Source organism: Oncorhynchus nerka, linkage group LG4, assembly GCF_034236695.1.
Source record: "Oncorhynchus nerka isolate Pitt River linkage group LG4, Oner_Uvic_2.0, whole genome shotgun sequence".
Taxonomy (NCBI): domain Eukaryota; kingdom Metazoa; phylum Chordata; class Actinopteri; order Salmoniformes; family Salmonidae; genus Oncorhynchus; species Oncorhynchus nerka.
In genome coordinates, this window is record NC_088399.1 from 25,112,359 (window position 1) to 25,135,873 (window position 23,515).

Consider the following 23,515-nt stretch of genomic DNA (forward strand, 5'->3'; position numbering starts at 1 on the left):
AGGACGCGTGGCTCTTGACCTTAGTCTCTCCCGAGCCCGTACGGGAGTTGTAGCGATGAGACAAGACAGTAACGACTAACAATTGGATACCACGAAAATTGGGGAGAAAAAGGGGGTAAAAAAATGATTGTGTGTCATATTCAGGTCCTGATTGGTCAACAAGCATATTTGACATGCAAAGACCCAAACAGCATTCCATAGTATCCTGGATGAGAATGAAACGACTGAACAACGAAACAACACAGCAAGTGAAAGAAATAGGTCTTGATTATGTTTTACTGGTAATGGGGACATGCGTAAATGCCAACAAAATAACTTTTTGGTCAGTGTGGTGTGTGTAACCTTCATTTAGGCAAGTCAATTAAGAACAAATTCTTATATACAATGATGGGCAAATTGTGTACCACCCTATAGGACTCCCAATCACTGCCAGATGTGATACAGTCTGGATTCGAACCAGGGACTGTAGTGACGCCTCTTGCACCGAGATGCAGTGCAGTAGACTGCTACATCCATGTGTGTGTTTTAACTATTTGACTGTACTAGAATGTTTAAAAGGTCCCAAAAATGGTAAATATTGGTATCGCTTTTCTGGCAAGAAAAATATTGGATATCTGCCAAAAATGTCATATCGGTGCATCACTACTAGCTACACATGCACTCACACACACAGATAAACACACACAGATACACCCCCCCAATACTCTCACACACAGATACACCCCCCCTACAGGCTCGCACACAGATACACCCCCCCCCCAATGCTCTCACACACATACACCCCCTACAGGCTCACACACAGATACACCCCCAATACTCTCACACACAGATACACCCCCTACAGGCTCACACACAGATACACCCCCCCCCAATGCTCTCACACACAGATACACCCCCAATACTCTCACACACAGATACACCCCCCCCCACAGGCTCACACACAGATACACCCCCAATACTCTCACACACAGATACACCCCCCTACAGGCTCACACACAGACACCCCCCCAATACGCTCACACACAGATACACCGCCCCAATACCCTCACACAGAACCCCCCTATATGCTAGCACACAGAAACACCACCCCCGATACGCTAACACACAGATAAACCCCCCATACGCTCACACACAGATACACCCCCTATAGGCTCACACACAGATACCCCCCAGATACGCTAACACACAGATACACCCCCTACAGGCTCACACACAGATACACCCACCCCTAAAAGCTCACACAGATACACCCCCCAAATATGCTCACACACAGATCCGTCCTATATGCACACACAAACACCCCCCCAATAAGCTCAAACACAGACCCACCCCACCTATACGCTCAAACACAGACGCACCCCCCCAAATATGCTCACACACAGATCCGCCCTATATGCTCACACAAACACCCCCATACGCTCACACACAGACGCACCCCCATACGCTCACAAACAGACGCATCCCCCTATACGCTCAAACACAGACGCACCCCTATACGCTCAAACAGACGCACCCCCAAATATGCTCACACACAGATCCGCCCTATATGCTCACACAAACACCCCCATACGCTCACACACAGACGCATCCCCCTATACGCTCAAACAGACGCACCCCCCCAAATATGCTCACACACAGATCCGCCCTATATGCTCACACAAACACCCCCATACGCTCACACACAGACGCATCCCCCTATACGCTCAAACAGAGACGCATCCCCTATACGCTCAAACAGAGACGCATCCCCCTATACGCTCAAACAGAGACGCATCCCTCTATACGCTCAAACAGAGACGCATCCCCTATACGCTCAAACAGAGACGCATCCCCTATACGCTCAAACAGAAACGCATCCCCTATACGCTCAAACAGAGACGCACCCCCTATACGCTCAAACACAGACGCATCCCCCTATACGCTCAAACAGAGACGCATCCCCTATACGCTCAAACAGAGACGCATCCCCCTATACGCTCAAACAGAGACGCACCCCCTATACGCTCAAACAGAGACGCATCCCCTATACGCTCAAACAGAGACGCATCCCCTATACGCTCAAACAGAGACGCATCCCCCTATACGCTCAAACACAGACACATCCCCCATACGCTCAAACAGAGACGCATCCCCTATACGCTCAAACAGAGACGCATCCCCTATACGCTCAAACACAGACGCACCCCCATACGCTCAAACACAGACGCACCCCCATACGCTCAAACAGAGACGCACCCCCATACGCTCAAACACAGATGCACCCCCATACGCTCACACACAGACGCACCCCCATACGCTCAAACACAGACGCACCCCCATACGCTCACACACAGACGCACCCCCTATACGCTCACACACAGACGCACCCCCCATACGCTCACACACAGACGCACCCCCTATACGCTCACTCAGATGCTCACCCCCTATACGCTCACTCACAGATGCTCACACCCATATATGCTCACTCACAGATGCTCACAGCGCTATACGCTCACTCACAGATGCTCACACACACCCCCTCTTAAAGAATGTGTTGTGGCAGATGCCATTTGATGTGGAGGTATCGCAGCAAAAGACAGTGAGATGGTCCAGGCAGAGAGGTGACAGGGTTGATGTGCATCGTGAAGCATCATTTCCCTCTGTAGTACAGGTATATAGGGCCTTGACACAGAGCTAACTCTCCCACCATTACTACACACTTCTGTTTGCAATGGCATCTCTATCTCACCAGCCCAGTGAGGGAGAGAGAGAGCGAGACAGCGAGAGCGAGACAGCGAGAGCGAAACAGCGAGAGCGAGCAACTGTACAAAGTAGGGAAGCAAATTTCTGTCAATTTTGCTGCCGACTAACAGACCCTCAGTAAGCGGTCATGCATGGCTATAGCCTATTACTGAACATGCAACATTAGCAAGCCTATCGTCTAACAGTGAGAAGGCTATAGCCTATTACTGAACATGCAACATTAGCAAGCCTATCGTCTAACAGTGAGAAGGCTATAGCCTATTACTGAACATGCAACATTAGCAAGCCTATCGTCTAACAGTGAGAAGGCTATAGCCTATTACTGGACATGCAACATTAGCAAGCCTATCGTCTAACAGTGAGAAGGCTATAGCCTATTACTGAACATGCAACATTAGCAAGCCTATCGTCTAACAGTGAGAAGGCTATAGCCTATTACTGAACATGCAACATTAGCAAGCCTATCGTCTAACAGTGAGAAGGCTATAGCCTATTATTGAACATGCAACATTAGCAAGCCTATCGTCTAACAGTGAGAAGGCTATAGCCTATTACTGAACATGCAACATTAGCAAGCCTATCGTCTAACAGTGAGAAGGCTATAGCCTATTACTGAACATGCAACATTAGCAAACCTATCGTCTAACAGTGAGAAGGCTATAGCCTATTACTGAACATGCAACTCCAGTAATGAAGCAGCTAACAAAACCTCATCTTCAAACATTTGCCAAAATGCAACTGGCAGAAAACACAATTCTAAACAGGGCACTACTCTGAAGCAACGTTGACTATGCATCTGAATGGAAAACTGGAGGAGCGCATTACGAGGTGAGATTGAGAAATAAAAATAGCTCCTTTTTAAATCGTGGTCACCAAAGTTAACACGCATTGCACTTAGAATTGTTATTTGTTCTGCAATGACTGTGCTGACACACAAGCAGGCTTCCCTCCAGTAGCCTAGAGCTATTTTGAGGAGCTACTCTCACGCTGTCTGACAGGTGGTAGGCTATTCCACTCCTCAAACTAGGCTGTATGCTGTGCTCATGTGATAAATACAAACGCAGCAATTTAATTCCACAAATTAATGCAAGTTAACCTATAGTAGAGGTCGACCGATTAATCGGAATGGCCGATTAATTAGGGCCGATTTCAAGTTTTTATAACAATCGGAAATCGGTATTTCTGGAAACTGATTTTTTTACACCTTTATTTCATCTTTATTTAACTAGGCAAGTCAGTTAAGAGCACATTCTTATTTTCAATGACGGCCTAGGAACGGTGGGGTTAACTGCCTCATTCAGGGGCGGAACGACAGATTTTCACCTTGTCAGCTCGGGGGATCCAATCTTGCAACCTTACAGTTAACTGGTCCAACGCTATAACCACCTGCCTCTCGTTGCACTCCACAAGCAGACTGCCTGTTATGCGAATGCAGTAAGCCAAGGTAAGTTGCTAGCTAGCATTAAACTTATCTTATAAAAAACAACTACACATGGTTGATGATATTACTAGTTTATCTAGCGTGTCCTGCGTTGCATATAATCTGACTGAGCATACAAGCAAACAAGTATCTGACTGAGCGGTGGTAGGCAGCAGCAGGCTCGTAAGCATTCATTCAAACAGCACTTTCGTGTGTTTTGCCAGCAGCTCTTCGTAATGCGTCAAGCATTGCGCAGTTTATGACTTCAAGCCTATCAACTCCCGAGATGAGACTGGTGTAACCGAAGTGAAATGGCTAGCTAGTTAGCGGGGTGTGCGCTAATAGCGTTTCAATCGTCACTCGCTCTGAGACTTGGAGTGGTTGTTCCCCTTGCTCTGCAAGGGTAACGCTGCTTCGAGGGTGGCTGTTGTCGTTGTGTTCCTGGTTCGAGCCCAGGTAGGAGCGAGGAGAGGGACGGAAGCTATACTGTTACACTGGCAATACTAACGTTCCTATAAGAACATCCAATAGTCAAAGATTAATGAAATACAAATGGTATAAAGAGAAATAGTCCTATAATTCCTATAATAACTACAACCTAAAACGTCTTACCTGGAATTATTGAAGACTCATGTTAAAAGGAACCATCATGTTCTGAGCAAGGAACTTAAACGTTAGCTTTCTTACATGGCACATATTGCACTTTTACTTTCTTCTCCAACACTTTGTTTTTGCATTATTTAAACCAAATTGAACATGTTTCATTATTTATTTGAGGCTAAATTGATTTCATTAATGTATTATATTACCTTAAAACAAGTGTTCATTCAGTATTGTTGTAATTGTCATTAAGTAGTATTAAGTAATTAAGTAATTGTCATTAAGTAAATAAATATCGGCCGATTAATCGGTATCTGCTTTTTTTGGGGGGGGGCCTCCAATAATCGGTATCGGCGTTGAAAAATCATAATCGGCCGACCTCTAATCCTGCCCCCCCCCCCCCAGATGCTTGTTCCAGTTGTGTAAACATTCTGCGCATGTGCTACGCAAAAAAACTGTCACTGATATTCACACTTCCACTCAATACAAACACATTAAATGAACTTCACACTGTATAACACAGTACTGCATAGAATGGCTGATTTGCTCATATCTGCAAAGACCTACCTGTGATTTGGCTGAAGGAAGAAACATGCATAATGATCTGCATGTCAATATGGCAGTATGGGAAAACACTGCATGAAACAATCAGTCTTTACTCATCAGTTAACAGACCCACTCACAATCCCTCCCTACCACACTCTCAAACATATACACACACAGCTCCCAACTTTAACAGCATTAGGCACCAAACAGAACTTAATAATCACCAGAAAGCAATAGATTGTTTATATATTTTAGGCGTACATTACACCTATTAGAATCCTACAGTGCATTCTGAAGGTATCCCACATTTTGTTGCGTTATAGTCGCATTCTAAAATGGATTCATAGTTTTTTCCTCATCTCCACACAATACCCCATATTGACAAGAAGAAAACAGGTTTCGAATTTTTTGAAAATGTATTCAAATTCAAAAACAGAAATACATTATTTACATAAGTATTCAGACCTTTTGCTATGAGACTTGAAATTAGAGATGCACTGATACGACATTTGTGGCTGATATCCAATATTTTCCTTGCCCAAAAAAAAAGATACCGATAACCAATATTAAACATTTTAGCGGCCTTTTAAGCATTCTACTACAGTTAAATAGTTAACACACACACATGGACACAGCGGTCTAAGGCACAGCATCTCAGTGCAAGAGGCGTCACTACAGTCCCTAGTTGGAATCCAGGCTGTATCACATCCGGCAGTGATTGGGAGTCCCATAGGACAGTGCACAATTGGCCCAGAGTAGTCCGGGGTGGGCCGTCATTGTAAATAGAAATTTGTTAACGGACTTGCCTAGTTAAATACACGTGTCACACACAAAGTTATTTTGTTGGCATTTACGCATGTCCCCATTACCAGTACAACACAATCAAATCTTATTTCTTTCACTTACTTGCTGTGCTGTTTCTTTGTTCATTTACATTACATTTACATTTAAGTCATTTAGCAGACGCTCTTATCCAGAGCGACTTACAAATTGGTGCATTCACCTTATGACATCCAGTGGAACAGTAGTGGATCTAAATCTTTTAAGGGGGGGGTGAGAGGGATTACTTTATCCTATCCTAGGTATTCCTTAAAGAGGTGGGGTTTCAGGTGTCTCCGGAAGGTGGTGATTGACTCCGCTGTCCTGGTGTCGTGAGGGAGTTTGTTCCACCATTGGGGGGCCAGAGCAGCGAACAGTTTTGACTGGGCTGAGCGGGAACTGTACTTCCTCAGTGGTAGGGAGGCGAGCAGGCCAGAGGTGGATGAACGCAGTGCCCTTGTTTGGGTGTAGGGCCTGATCAGAGCCTGGAGGTACTGAGGTGCCGTTCCCCTCACAGCTCCGTAGGCAAGCACCATGGTCTTGTAGCGGATGCGAGCTTCAACTGGAAGCCAGTGGAGAGAGCGGAGGAGCGGGGTGACGTGAGAGAACTTGGGAAGGTTGAACACCAGACGGGCTGCGGCGTTCTGGATGAGTTGTAGGGGTTTAATGGCACAGGCAGGGAGCCCAGCCAACAGCGAGTTGCAGTAATCCAGACGGGAGATGACAAGTGCCTGGATTAGGACCTGCGCCGCTTCCTGTGTGAGGCAGGGTCGTACTCTGCGGATGTTGTTCAGTATCAACCAGGATTTCATCATGCATGTCAAGCAGTGAAGTTTCAACTCTGTCTGTCCGTGGCCTCTCTTCCTCGGAGCACACTGTCACTGTTTCCATTTCCATCTTGTCCAGCTGTGTCTGTCCGTGGCCTCTCTTCCTCGGAGCACACTGTCACCGTTTCCATTTCCATCTTGTCCAGCTGTGTCTGTCCGTGGCCTCTCTTCCTCGGAGCACACGGTCACTGTGTACATTTCTATCTTGTCCAGCTCTGTCTGTCCATGGCCTCTCTTCCTCGGAGCGCACGGTCACTGTGTACATTTCTATCTTGTCCAGCTCTGTCTGTCCGTGGCCTCTCTTCCTCTGAGCGCACTGTCACTGTCTCCATTTCTATCTTGTTAGCTCTGTCTGTCCGTGGCCTCTCTTCCTCGGAGCGCACTGTCACTGTGTCCATTTCTATCTTGTTAGCTCTGTCTGTCCGTGGCCTCTCTTCCTCGGAGCACACTGTCACTGTGTCCATTTCTGTCTGTCCGTGGCCTCTCTTCCTCGGAGCACACTGTCACTGTTTCCATTTCCATCTTGTCCAGCTGTGTCTGTCCGTGGCCTCTCTTCCTCGGAGCACACTGTCACCGTTTCCATTTCCATCTTGTCCAGCTGTGTCTGTCCGTGGCCTCTCTTCCTCGGAGCACACGGTCACTGTGTACATTTCTATCTTGTCCAGCTCTGTCTGTCCGTGGCCTCTCTTCCTCGGAGCGCACGGTCACTGTGTACATTTCTATCTTGTCCAGCTCTGTCTGTCCGTGGCCTCTCTTCCTCTGAGCGCACTGTCACTGTCTCCATTTCTATCTTGTTAGCTCTGTCTGTCCGTGGCCTCTCTTCCTCGGAGCGCACTGTCACTGTGTCCATTTCTATCCTGTTAGCTCTGTCTGTCCGTGGCCTCTCTTCCTCGGAGCACACTGTCACTGTGTCCATTTCTGTCTGTCCGTGGCCTCTCTTCCTCGGAGCGCACGGTCACTGTGTCAGTTTCTATCTTGTCCAGCTCGGTCTGTCCGTGGCCTCTCTTCCTCGGAGCGCACTGTCACTGTGTCCATTTCTATCTTGTCCAGCTGTGTCTGTCCGTGGCCTCTCTTCCTCGGAGCACACGGTCACTGTGTCCATTTCTATCTTGTCCAGCTGTGTCTGTCCGTGTCCTCTCTTCCTCGGAGCGCACTGTCAGTGTGTCCATTTCCATCTTGTCCAGCTCTGTCTGTCCGTGGCCTCTCTTCCTCGTAGCACACGGTCACTGTGTCCATTTCTATCTTGTCCAGCTCTGTCTGTCCGTGGTCTCTCTTCCTCGGAACGCACAGTCACTGTGTCCATTTCTATCTTGTCCAGCTCTGTCTGTCCGTGGTCTCTCTTCCTCGGAGCGCACGGTCACTGTGTCCATTTCCATCTTGTTAGCTCTGTCTGTCCGTGGTCTCTCTTCCTCGGAGCGCACGGTCACTGTGTCCATTTCCATCTTGTTAGCTCTGTCTGTCCGTGGCCTCTCTTCCTCGGAGCGCACGGTCACTGTGTCCATTTCTATCTTGTTCTGTCTGTCTGTCCGTGGCCTCTCTTCCTCGGAGCGCACGGTCACTGTGTCCATTTCTATCTTGTTCTGTCTGTCTGCTGCCTCTCTTCATCTGGGGCGCACGGTCACTGTGTCCATTTCCATCTTGTCCAGCTGTGTATGTAACATTTCACATAAACCCTGTTTCTTGTCTGCATCGAAGTAGCGGTCCTTGTACCTAGCATCGAGCATGGTGGCGACACAGTAAAGAGGCTCAGAGAGAATGCCACTGAATCACTTGTTCATAGCCTCTTGTAGAGGACTTTATTAAGTTTTAACCCCACGGTCTGTTGGCAGTTTTGTTGAGCAGGCGTTTCAATGCCATGACAGAGGGTGTCACGTCTGCTGCAGACGCAGTTGATGAGCTTATTTCTCCAGTCAGTTGTTCAAATGGAGCTAGGAGTGTTTTCATGTTTCCAAGTTTCACACATGTTCTCAAATGCCATTGAAATGGCAGCAGCAGTATGACAACCAGCATATTCTTGAGCATGCAATAAGGCTTTCCTCAGTACGAAATCCTAGACAAGCTACTGTGCTGTCAGACTCAGCATGCTCATGGGGCTGATATCGCTGGTCCAAACGTCAGTCGTGAAGCTAATAGCAGTGACGCTGTGTACTGGTGCGAAAGCCAACATCACCCATGACAGAGAACGGTTGATTGTCAAGGACAATGAATTCCATTATCTTGGTGTTATCTCGCTGAAATGGTCTTACTGTTTCAAATGACTTGTTGACTGCTTGATCCACACAGCAAACATTGTGGGCTAGGTTAGGAATGCTGTGTTGCACATATAACAAAACATTTTACTTGGCGTCCTTACGTCATGTACCTACGTTATATAGGTCTGCACGTCAGCTTTGACATTGGTTTTGCACATTCGCGTTAAATTAGACATTGGGCCGATACCGATGTTGGCATTTTTAGCTAATATTAACCGATTCCGATACGTCCACCGATATATCATGCATCCCTACTCGAAATACAGATTCTGTGCGTCCTGTTTCCATTGATCATCCTTGAGATGTTTCTACAACTTGATTGGAGTCCACCTGTGGTAAAATCAATTGATTGGACATTATTTGGAAAGGCACATCTGTCTATATAGGTTACAAAGATGAGAGTGCATGTCAGAGCAAAACCAAGCCATAAGGTCGAAGGAATTGTCCATAGAGCTCCGAGACAGGACTGTGTCATGGCACAGATCTGGGGAAGGGTACCAAAACAAATTATGCAGCATTGAAGGTCCCCAAGAACACAGTGGCTTCAATCATTCTTAAATGGAAGAAGACTCTCCCTAGAGTTGGCCCCCTGGACAAACTAAGCAATCGACGGAGAAGGGCCTTGGTCAGGGAGGTGACCAAAAAACAGATGGTCACTCTGACAGAGCTCCAGAGTTCCTCTGTGGAGATGGGAGAACCTTCCAGAAGGACAACCATCTCTGCAGTACTCCGCCAATCAGGCCTTTATGGTAGAGTGGCCAGATGGAAGCCACTCTCAGTAAAAGGCACATGACAGCCCACTTGGAGTTTGCCAAAAGGCACCAAAAGGACTCTCAGACCATGAGAAACAAGATTCTCCTGTCTGATGACACAAAGATTGAACTCTTTCACCTGAATGCCAAGCGTCACATCTGGAGGAAACCTGGCACCATCCCTACAGTAAAACATGAGTGGCAGCATTATGCTGTGGGGATGTTTTTCTGCAGCAGAGACTGGGAGACTAGTCAGGATCTAGAGATATGGATCAAAGTACAGAGATCCTTGATGAAAACCTGCTCCAGAGCGTTCAGGGCCTCAGACTAGGGCGAAGGTTCACCTTCCAACAGGACAACAGCCCTAAGCACACAGCCAAGACAACGCAGGACTGGCTTCGGGACAAGTCTCTAAATATCCTTGAGTGGCCCAGCCAGAGCCTGGACTTGAACCTGATTGAACATCTCTGGAGATACCTGAAAATAGCTCTGCAGCAATGCTCCCCATCCAACCTGATAGAGCTAGAGAGGATCTGCAGAGAAGAAATGGGAGAAACTCCCCAAATACAGGTTTGCCAAGCTTGTAGCGTCATACCAAAGAAGACTCGAGGCTGTAAAGGTGCTTCAACAAAGTACTGAGTAAAGGGTCTGAATACTTATGTAAACGTGATATTTCAGTTTTTTTAATCAAATGTGCAAACATTTCTAAAAAGCTGTTTCTGCTTGTCATTATGGGGTATTGTTTTGTCGATTGATGAGGGGAAAAAACAATTTAATCCATTTTAGAATAAGGCTGTAACATAACAAAATGTTGAAAAAGTCAAGGGGTCTGAATGTACCTTTAAAATACATCTCATGAATGGAGAAGCAGACCCTTTTCCTTTCTTCCTGTGCCAATTAAATCTGCGTAGACGTACTGCCAAGTTCGCAGGTTGTTAGCTTGGTAACATGAGTAACCAATGGTTTGTTAAACCAATAATTACCAACCCGGGATTAGTTTAAAAAACGGCCCGCGACATAGTTGGTTAAAATAAATTAAATGCGCGAAAAATCGCAAAGGAAGAGAAAAGGTAGCTCTAGTAATATGGGGGATTTTTTTCATTTGAGCTAGAGACACGCCCTTTACGTTGCTGTAAAGCTGCAGGCATGGCTTTGAAGAAGCTGTGCTCTATTTCTCCTCTCTGACACTCACCGAGACAGAGAAATTGCAGAGCCTACTCAGACTGGCCTGTGCTCTTGGTCCTACCAGGGATGAAATAATACAATCGCTCACCTTTGCTTGCTCTGTGCGCTGCTCCAATATGTCACATATAACAGAAGACTCATCTCCGCTCGCCATCAGGGCTAAATTATATTTCAAATAGAGTGGCCAGAGAGAATCAGGTGGGTAACGGCTGCCGGCTGGCTCATTACAGCTGCCTTTATTGGACCGACGCATACAAGAGACTAGTGGCTGTTGCTTCAAAACATTCAGCTGAATTTAAAAACAAAACTAACTTTGACATTTTCTAACAGGCGCCAGTGGGTTCTTTAGATCGGTAGGGCAATATTAAACAATACTACAGTATTCTAAAATGTTGGTATCATGAGGTGTTGATTCCATGATATTACTGTGGTACCGGTATACACCGTGCAACACTACTTGGTTTATGGTCTATTTCACTTGCTTTGGAAATGTAAACATGTTTCCCATGCCAATAAAGCCCTTTGAATTGAGAGAGAACAAACTCCTTCCTGCTCCCCCTTCCCTCTCTCCTTTATCTCTTCTCCAGACCCTACGCATCATTTCCTCATAAGCCCAAGCCCCTCCCCTCCCTTCCCTCTCTCCTTTATCTCTTCTCCAGACCCTACGCATCATTTCCTCATAAGCCCAAGCCCCTCCCCTCCCTTCCCTCTCTCCTTTATCTCTTCTCCAGACCCTACGCATCATTTCCTCATAAGCCCAAGCCCCTCCCCTCACTTTCCTCCTCGGTTCCTGTCAGTGGCACAGACACACCAGGGAACAAGGATTCTGCCTTCCTGCGACCTCTGCACACACACAAACTATTGTACACATACATTTGTAAACACGCACAAACTCACACACACATTAGGGTTAGTGTGTGTAGAGAGGATCCCTGTTTGCAGAGAGGGCGTTTTTGCATGCAAAGCGCACACACACAGTGGAATAAGGTTAGAGGAAAAAGAGACAGACATTTTACATCGCTGGAGTCAGGGATTAACCTTAATCACAGGACACTTCAGCAGTCACCAGCTAAATCAACCAATGGCCTTCTCACAAAACACACACACAGCAACGCCCGCATACACACACTCCTAGGATGAGACATAGGCTTCTCTGTGCTTTGTGTCATTACTGGAATCACCTGAACTGGCTAAATATAACCTGCTGATTAAGTCGCCCTAACTCACAGCTCAACACGGTCCACACACACACACACACACACACACACGTCTCCTCCCCTTCATCCATCTCCAGTCCTTTTAGCTGAAGCGGTTTATTCTGGACCCGTGATGTAGGAAGCTAGGTAGGTCTCTTCTTTCTGCCCGTCTTTCCTTCAATACCCGTGTAGACAACCCGCCTGCTCTCTCCCGCTCTGTTCTGTACTTTCATCTCTTGTCACTATTCAGGAAGTGTCCATGTTCAAACCTCCCACACATGGACACATACACGTACTAAACCAGGAAAACCCCTCAACCACGTTCACTTTGAGTTACTCAGACAACATAAGCTGCAGAAAAATGTATAGAATTACAGGAAATGAGCTTTAAAACTGATACATTTCGTACATTGTCATTTCGCCACTGCGGCCACTTTCTCTTCCCCACACACACAATCTCAGTCAGTCAAACAGTCTCCCTCCTTCAATTTCATTATAAGCCTGTGAAGCAATACATCAAAAAAGTACACTATACACCCCCCCCCCACACACATCTAAAGCTCAAACACACACACTGACTCCCTGGCTCTATGCTAGCTCTCCTCCACAGTGAAGGTCAGTACATGTATAATGCAACACACACACTGACTCCCTGGCTCTATGCTAGCTCTCCTCCACAGTGAAGGTCAGTACATGTATAATGCAACACACACACTGACTCCCTGGCTCTATGCTAGCTCTCCTCCACAGTGAAGGTCAGTACATGTATAATGCAACACACACACTGACTCCCTGGCTCTATGCTAGCTCTCCTCCACAGTGAAGGTCAGTACATGTATAATGCAACACACACACTGACTCCCTGGCTCTATGCTAGCTCTCCTCCACAGTGAAGGTCAGTACATGTATAATGCAACACACACACTGACTCCCTGGCTCTATGCTAGCTCTCCTCCACAGTGAAGGTCAGTACATGTATAATGCAACACACACACTGACTCCCTGGCTCTATGCTAGCTCTCCTCCACAGTGAAGGGCAGTACATGTATAATGCAACACACACACTGACTCCCTGGCTCTATGCTAGCTCTCCTCCACAGTGAAGGTCAGTACATGTATAATGCAACACACACACTGACTCCCTGGCTCTATGCTAGCTCTCCTCCACAGTGAAGGTCAGTACATGTATAATGCAACACACACACTGACTCCCTGGCTCTATGCTAGCTCTCCTCCACAGTGAAGGTCAGTACATGTATAATACAACACACACACTGACTCCCTGGCTCTATGCTAGCTCTCCTCCACAGTGAAGGTCAGTACATGTATAATGCAACACACACACTGACTCCCTGGCTCTATGCTAGCTCTCCTCCACAGTGAAGGTCAGTACATGTATAATGCAACACACACACTGGCTCGTCTGCTACCACACAGTGACCATCAATCAGGAACACCTAACAGTATAAAGAACACTGGTGTCCACAACACCTTCTCTCACTCTACACTACTTTCAGTCTTTCCACTGATCTCAACCACTCTCCCTCTTCCTCTACCCTCATCCCTCTTTTCTCTCCCTTCTACCATCCAAACCTCCCCTCCCCCTCTTTCTCCCCTCTACCCTCCCTCTACCTCCAAACCTCCTCTTATTCCCCTCTACCCCCTCCAAACCTCCCCTATACCCCCTCCACTCTTACTCCCCTCCACCCTCCTCTCCACTCTCCCACCTCTCCCACCTCCCCTCCACCCTCCTCTTACTCCCCTCCACCCTCCTCTCTCTCACTCCCCTCCACCCCCTCACTCCACTCCACCCTCCTCTCACTCCCCTCTCCACCCTCCTCACTCCCCTCTCCACCCTCCTCTCACTCCCCTCCTCTCACTCCCCTCCTCTCACTCCCCTCTCCACCCTCCTCTCCACCCTCCTCTCCACCCTCCTCTCACTCCCCTCTCCACCCTCCTCTTACTCCCCTCTCCACCCTCCTCTTACTCCCCTCTACGGCGAGGGCTTTCAGACTTGTCTAGCACAAGGTCATAAGATTAGCTCAATGTGAAAACTCACTCTGCCAAAATCCTCACAGCTCACCAATCACTCACCCTCTCTCAGAGAGACACAACCAAATACACAAGCAATAAGACTTACAGTTACAGCAGGCTACACACACACACAGGCTCCAAGTCTGTCTGGGAAACACATTCACACCAATCCAGAGTTTATAAACACACAGGCCTGATGCCAAGAGCTGGACAGAAAGAGAGTGAGAAAAGAGGGGAGGAATGGGGGTATATGGAGAGAAGTGGGAAGAGAAAGAGGGGGATGAGAGAAGAGAGGATGGATATTGTCATTTAGGGGAAAAGTGGTTTGAGGGAGAGCAGCAGTAAGACAGAGTAGTGTTGGCTCTTATCAAACTCACATACACTGGTTCCAGTGCCCCTCTCTCTGATGGTCCAAAACAGTGTGTGCGATCGATCGGCCAATTAATACACCCAGTCCCTTAGCAATTAGACCCGTCTGCTGGAGCACAGAGACACCAATCAATGAGCCACTACCCTGACACACGCTCAAGCACACACACAACTGCCGACACTTTGACACACACACATCAGTATACGCATGAGCTGACACACTAACAAGATAAACAGTGATCATCATCATACCAGCGAGCAGTGGGAGAGCGAGAGGGAGGGTGTGTGTTCTTCACTCCTGAAGAGAGAAGGATAGGAGACATGGTGAGGAATTGAAGCGTGTAGTGGGGACATGAGGAGAGACATGGGTAGAAAGGTGGGAGACGTAGGTAGGAGATATGGTGATGAGAAGAGGCATGAAGAGGCCACTGTAGACTATTGAGACTGCCCCACCCGTCATGCCCGATGGCCTCAGGCAGCTCCAGTGCATTGTGGATCCATCTAGCTTTTATTGCTCTCGTTTAATGTCCCCTTCTCCATTTCCTCTCCTCCTCCGTTCTCATCATATTTTTTTATTTCTCCTTTAATCCATTTCATTTTTCCCTGTCATCGAGAGTTCTGCTGAGTTCCCATGGCAACCGACAGTTGCTAAGCAACGTAAAACTCTCCATCATCCATTCCAGTACTCTGACAGATGGAGAGAGAGAAAGAGAGCGGCAGGGCAAGAGTAAAAGAAACACAGAGAGAAAGAATTCAGACAAAGAGAGAGGAGAGGGAGTGAAAGAACGCTAAGGGGGTCTCTGGAACACAAGGAGCCAGCCCTTCCACCCAGAGAACCAATCATAGCTTATTGTTCCAGTCACAAGAGAGCCAATCACAGACAGCCATCTTGAACACGGTGTACATCAGCTTTGTGCACCAGCCTGTAAACAAAGTCTCACACACACGTTAGCAGTCATATCTCCTCTCAGGCCCTCACAGGCACTCTGGAATGAGGGGTGGGGTGATCTCAGTACCGCAATGCAGTATCCACATATTCCCAGTAACCCAGTGAGAGTCAGACAGTGGGGACAGCAGAGTCTAAACATGGAGAGCGCGTGACAGAGCGATGAGAGTAAGAAATAGTGAACGAGAGCGAGAGAGATAGCGAATGAGAGCGAGAGAGATAGCAAATGAGAGCGAGAGAGATAGCAAATGAGAGCGAGAGAGATAGCAAATGAGAGCGAGAGAGATAGCAAATGAGAGCGAGAGAGATAGCAAATGAGAGCGAGAGAGATAGCAAATGAGAGCGAGAGAGATAGCAAATGAGAGCGATATAGATGGAGAGCAAGGGCTGGATGTCTAACGTGCCAGAGGCCTCCTAACCTCCCCACATGCTCTGGTACTGACATGTGGGGACATGGTCTAACACACACAGCCTAGGCCCTAGGGACACACAGCTGTGCGCACACACACGTACACACAAGTTTGTAGACACTGCTTCAAATTAGTGGATTCAGCTATTTCAGCCACACCTGTTGCAGACAGGTGTATACAAACGAGCACAAAGCCATGCAATCTCCATAGGAAGACATTCACAGTAGAATGGCATTACTTAAGAGCTCAGTGACTTTCAACGTGGCACCATAGGATGATCCTCCTCTCGCCTCTCAGGGGTGGGCATCCAGGCCGCTCCTACCAGGTGACGTGGAGAGGATCTGTATTTGCACCACGTATTCTCACTAATGGTGTCCCCCAGGGCTCGGTTCTAGAACCTCTCTTCTCTCTATACACCAAATCACTTGGCTCCATCATATCCTCACATGGTCCCTCCTATCATTACTATGCGGATGACACTCAACTACCTTTCTCCTTCCCCCCTTTTGACACCCAGAAGCGACACGCATGTGTGTGCCTGGCAGATACACTATATATAAATATACAAAAGTATGTGGACACCCCTTCAAATTAGTGGCTATTTCAGTGACACCTGTTGCTGACAGATATACAATATTGAGCACATAGCCATGCAATCTCCATAGACAAACATTGGCAGTAGAATGGCCTTACTGAAGAGCGCAGTGACTTTCAACATGGCACCGTTATAGGATGCCATCTTTCCAACCAATTTCAGCCCTGCTAAAGCTGCCCCGGTCAACTGTAAGTGCTGTTATTGTGAAGTGGAAACGTCTAGGAGCAACAACAGCTCAGCTATGAAGTTTTAAGCCACACAAGCTCACAGAAGGAGACCTCCAAGTGCTGAAACATGTAATGTGTAAAAATTGTCGGTTACAACTCTCACCACAGAGTTCTAAACTGCCTCAGGAAACATCAGCACAAGAACTGTTATTAGGGAGCTTCATGAAATGGGTTTCCATGGCCAAGCAGCCGCACACAAGCCTAAGATCACCACGCACAATACTAAGCTTCGGCTGGAGTGGTGTAAAGCTCGCCACCATTGGAATCTGGAGCAGGGGAAACACGTTCTCTGGAGTGATGAATCACGCTTCACCATCAGTCCGATGGACGAATCTGAGTTTGGCGGATGCCAGGAAAACGCTACCTGCCCCAATGCATAGTGCCAACTGTAAAGGTTGGTGGAAGAGGAATAATGGTCTGGGGCTGTTTTTCATGGTTCGGGCCCCTTAGTTCCAGTGAAGGAAAATCTTAACGCTACAGCATACAATGATATTCTAGACGATTCAGTGCTGGCCCGACTTCACTAAATGCTTGTGGCTGAATGGAAGGAAGTCTCCGCAGCAATGTTCCAACATCTATTGGAAAGCCTATCCAGAAGAGTGGAGGTTGTTATACTGTAGCAGCAAAGGGGGGGACCAACTCCATATTAATACCCATGATTTTGGAATGAGCCGTTCGACGAGCAGGTGTCCACATACTTTTGGTAATGTAGTGTATGTGAGTGCGAGGATGTGTCTTCAGCCCATTCACAGCTAAAGAGGATATGAGGTGGGAGAGAAGGAAGAGAGTGAGAAAGAGAGTGAGAAAGAGAGCAAGAGATCGCAAGAGAGAGACCACAATAACCCCCCCGCCAGCAATACTACCCCCCCCCACCACCACCACCAACTCCTATTCTCAGTGTTAGCCAATACGATGACAGAACACCTTGTTCACCATGACTAGAGCATGCATACACACGGATGACACATATGGCTGGGTAGGTAGAATCTATATCAGTTAGCAGAGGCCTGTCATCACGGCTGGGTACAAGCTACACTTATCAGTTGTTAACCACAGCCCAACATCAGCAGACTGACAAAACACTCCAAAAATACTCATTTATACAGTTATATTATATTATATTTAGAGCGATATATATTTATTTATAATATTATAATATATTTGACGATATAACCTAGTTTGCAGTTTTCATAAGCGATCAATAAAACATGTCTCTCCCGCAGACACATGGTGAGCAATGTTTGGAACATCCAATCACAATACGTCTAGAATCATGAGAATCTCAATACGTCTAGAATCACGAGAATCTCAATACGTCTAGAATCACGAGAATCTCAATACGTCTAGAATCACGAGAATCTCAATACGTCTAGAATCACGAGAATCTCAATACGTCCTAGAATCACGAGAATCTCAATACGTCTAGAATCACGAGAATCTCAATACATATCATATTGCCACCTAAATATCGGGATAATATCGTATCGTAATAATATTGTATCGTAATAATATCGTATCGTAATAATATCGTGATAATATCACACCGTCAAGTCCCTGGCAATTCCCAGCCCATGACCGTACTACCACACCGAGAGAGAGCGAGAAATAAAGAGAGGAGAAGGTAGCGAGTGAGTGACAGGTAGAGAGAGAGAAAGAATTAGCGCTGCAGTCTCTGAGGGGAGGTGAGAGAGAGCAGAGCAGCAGTAAGTAAAGCTAGTGAGCTGCAGGGCTCTGGTCCCCTGGTACAGACCGCTGCTACTGTCTCACTGTCTGTGATACTACTGGAAACCAGGCGACAGAGCACACTATTGTGACAGGTGGCTGAGACATAATCTTGGATACAAACACAGGTTCAGTTTACAAAATGGGTTTTGGGTCACAGGAACGTTCCAAAAGCTTTACATGTGTCAGAGTGCTTTAGGTCAGCCACAGTGGACAACCCTTTAGTTACCACTGATCTCCACTTTCTGTTAGCATGTGAAGAGCTGGAACAGGGTTAGCCAATCAGCAGCCTCATACAGATGGCATCTCGGAAAGGGAAGTAGAGTGTTGTCAGGCAAGACAGGACACACACCAACTCAATCACCAACTTATCCCATGACAACGGCTTAGGGCTGGCCAATATCTAATTCATTTGAAGAGTTCAAATGTATTTCTGCAGGATATTCCAAATGCCTTGAGCTTATTTTGGACAGATTTAGGCAAGAGTGAAACCTCTCGCTTCGCTTCATCCTCTCTGTTACAGAAAGCCCCTCCCTCTGCCACTCACACAACCAAGATGATCACTTCTTCCTCTCTGTTACACACATACACCAAGCCCCTCCCTCTGCCACTCACACAACCAAGATGATCACTTCTTCCTCTCTGTTACACACATACACCAAGCCCCTCCCTCTGCCACTCACACAACCAAGATGATCACTTCTTCCTCTCTGTTACACACATACACCAAGCCCCTCCCTCTGCCACTCACACAACCAAGATGATCACTTCTTCCTCTGTTACACACATACACCAAGCCCCTCCCTCTGCCACTCACACAACCAAGATGATCACTTCTTCCTCTCTGACAAGCGGTTTCAAATCGCTATTTGAATTTGAAGTCAACAGAATCAGTCATATGGACACAAACACATTGAGACATTATTTAACTGTAATAAAGGACAAGTTAACCTTTCTGACGATACCCTTTGTATGTCTCAACTCCTCACATTGCGTACAGAACAGACATTACTAAAACAGGAGTATCAATAAACATTGATTCTGGAAAAAGAAGGCTAAGTTTGTCGTGTCACATACCACTCGCAGCATTTTAGCCAAAGACTTATATGGTCTAGTCTGTGTTTTATAAATGTGCAATAAGCATAAAACGCAATTATATAAGGAATTGTCAACTCGTTGTCATTCTGAGAAATAAGGTAGACCAGTTGATTTCAACATGTGAATAAAGAGGACAGACTAGCATGCTGTTCAAACTGTTGGAGACGGACAGCAGGGTGTGTTTACAACTATTCAACTGTTTTGCCTTGTTAGCTAGCAGATACATCCAAGTTGGCTAAACTTGAAACAAAGATTTCTATAAAGGCTAGCTGGCGATTCACTAGCACTTGTGAGATTGATATGAGACCGGTGACAAATTTCTAGAAAACCTGCTACAAGAAGTAAATGCATTGTGCATGGTTCTGGTTACATTAGTAACCTGAAGGGCATTGTCATAGACAAACTTGAAAGCTGGATCAGTGATTGAAAAAAGCAGGTTAAACTAGTTGAATAAAATAATGTTTGTGGAAGGGTTATATTTATCCTAGGTATAACTTCACAAGCCCTGAATTCATTAGATTATTGCTGACTGTTTGAAATGCAGTGTATTTTAACTTTAAATTGTACAACAAAAAGCTTATTCAGAGAAATCATTTAGGCCATACTGCCCTTCCTACCACAGCTGCCCTCGCAGAACACATTCTTGCGTGTGTGTGTGTGTGTGTGTGTATGTGTGTGTGTGTGTAATTCTATTGTGTCTGACGTGGTGCTATAGTTCTCATGGTTGTTTGGTTATTGAAATGACAACAGTACTCTAATCACAGACTACTCACCGATCTTTTGGTTGAAGATTTTGTCGAAGGTCAGCTCATCTCTTTCCTCCAGGTACTTCTGCATCACACTGCGAATACTGCTCAAAAGAGAGAGGGGCGAGAAAGGGGAACACAACGTTAGGAACGTACTTATCATCCTCCATAGGACATAAGGTTACAATATGAGCTCCACATTGTTAGAAAACTGGAGCATATTTGAAAGGACACACACAGAAAGGGCAAAGGTGAAATCAGAGTATGGACTCCCAAATCCCCACTACAAAACATATTTCTATTCCTTCCTGCCCAGGCTCTACTCTCCTAATTTCACTAGCTTCATCTCTCCTGGCCTGTCATCCTTTCAGCTCTCCTCCCTGCTCCCCTCCACCTCCATTCCTGATCCCTGCCCTGGTTTGGGCCTCTCCCTTCCTGCCACCTGTCCCCTGACAGAGGGGAGGCCCGGGGGAGAGCAGGAGGGTGAGGAGCAGGGGAGCGGTGGGGGTAGGGGGGACAGAACAGCAGCTTGCCCAGGGAGAGGGTGTTAATGAGAGGAGGACTGGGGAGAATGAATCAATTAGCACCCCCTCCACGGGCCCATTAACACACACACACACACACGAGAAGGGATGGGAACGTTACCACACACATGGCAGAAGGAGGGTAGCACTTTCCACATGACAGCACATTGGCCAGACAGACACCTGGCCCAAGAGGGATTGGTGTAAACAAGAGAGGAGAGAGGTTAAGGAGAGAATGAGAGAGATGGAAGGAGGCGGGACAGGTGAGAGATGAGAGCGAGCAAGATCTTGGATGTGTCTATTACTGCCAGTGAGCCAGTGGCAACGATATGATCCAGAACCACAACAAATGTTTTTGTTTTTTCATATCGTTTAACCTGTCTTTTGACAAACTGTTCAGTGATTACCAGCGTCGATTGTTCATTGTATTGATGATTAATGCAATGGTGTTTATTCTGTGATTCCCCGTGGATCGATGTTCCCCTGATATCAGTAGTGTTGTGTGAATGGTTTTTCCACAGTAACGGAATGATGGTTTGTTAAACTTTGAAATTAATGGTTTGTGTTTGGCACACAGTTTAAAGTGAAAAATCTGAGTCTCAACGTAATTCCGTTACCGTGGAATTGCCCTTCTACTGTATTGGGGTGGCTGGCCCAGAACGGGCCGGTTCAGATAGGACTGAATAAAAGGATCATACAAGAAGATGCTAGGCTTGGGCGGTATCCAGATTGTCAGACCTTCATACAGGATATTCGGTAATATCGGCACTGAACACAAGGTGCGCTATTTTCAAACCCCACTGAGCATTTGTAAGCCAAAAGGGTTAGCAATGCTAACAAGTACATGTAAAATCCCATTGAGAACGCTAACTAAATGCTAACGAGCGCATAGTGAAAATGTTATACGGTCTCTGACCAAAACTATTTTCAGGACAGACATCCCAGCTCATGAACTTATACAAATCACAAAAACATGCTACTCACAGTTTGCTGCACACACAAACCAAATATTACACAGCAAGGCTCTTGATCCAGGAGGAGATTCTCTGCTGTTACCAGCAAGCAAAGCTTCATTTTTGAAGAAGCTAATCACTTAGCTAGATGACTAACTACTGTAGTATCTGAATTAGCAAACCAAATGCACAACTGCAGAGCATGTAGCACATTTTAGACAGTTAAAATAATTATCCTAATAGTTAAGATGTCTAGCTGGCAAACATTTAGTTGTGAATACCATACCGTAACTCAAATTGTATTGGTCAATGAGAATATGTAAGTATATGGATGAGTGATGGCCGAGCGGCATAGGCAAGGTGCAATAGATGGTATAAAATACAGTATATACATGTGATATGAGTAATGTAAGATATGTAAAACATTAATAAAGTGGCATTGTTTAAAGTGACTAGTGATCCATTTATTAAAGTGGTCAGTGATTGGGTCTCAATGTAGCCAGCAGCCTCTCAGAGTTAGTGATTGCTGATTGAATATGTCCATAAACACTCCAGCCAGCTGGTCTGTGCATGCTCTGATGACACGGCTAGGGATGCCATCTGGGCCAGCAGCCTTGCGAGGGTTAACAGGCTTCAATGTTTAACTCACGTCAGCCACAGAGAAGGAGAGGGGTGCAGTCCTTGTTAGCGGGCCGCGACGGTGGCACTGAAGGGGTTTAGTCTGTCTGGACGTCGGTGTCCGTGACTAGATCACCTGGTGTGTGATGCACAACAGTCAGTGAGTCAAGGCTCCAGTCTCATCGTTGTGGGCTTGTAAACAAACACCACATGACTGGGTACTACCAGTAGGCAACATAATGAAACATTTAAATGAAGAATGCGGTCTTCTTTGTCTCCTAACATATTGCACAAGTTGATTGCAGGTATTTACTTAAAAAGTAGCTACAAATATTCAAATGTATAATAAAAATACTCCGGCATACACAGTATACCGCCCAAGCCTAGATGCTAGCACCAAGTATAACAGTGGTTGATAGAGGAGACACTAAATACTAGCTAGTTTATAACACGCAACAAATTGAAGACTGAACACACACTCACATCATTAGCGAAGAGAAAGAGCAGGCGAGCCAGGGCGAGGGAGAGAGAGGAGGGTGCAGGCAGAAATAACCTTGCAAACCGTGCGCATACTTCTTGGTAATCTGTATCTCGCAATGTCTGGTCTTGCAGGCCTCGCAAATTCACCAAAGTAGCCTAAAGTTTGCCTCTTCATCTCTGGTTTTATTTAAATGACAACTTTCCCCAGACCTTTAGAGCTCGTAGTCCCAATACCCAGAAATAAGTTACCTCTGATTTGTTCAGACGTCCCTATGGGAAAAACAGATGGGGAAAGAAGGTTTGGGAATAAATGCTGAAAATAAGGTCAGAGGTTAAAAAAGGCTTAGATGTTATATATTTTGTTCTATGAGATAGTAGTCTAAACATGACCTTTATGAATTGTGAAGCCTTTGTGATTTTTATTACATTCATTCTTAAAGATTCACAAAAGGTG

General features: G+C 46.3%; 1 pseudogene; it reads right to left on the minus strand.

The window, feature by feature from the left end:
- LOC115117262 (G protein-coupled receptor kinase 3-like) overlaps window positions 1–23,515 on the minus strand; it is a 78,243-nt pseudogene that overhangs the window by 43,904 nt on the left and 10,824 nt on the right.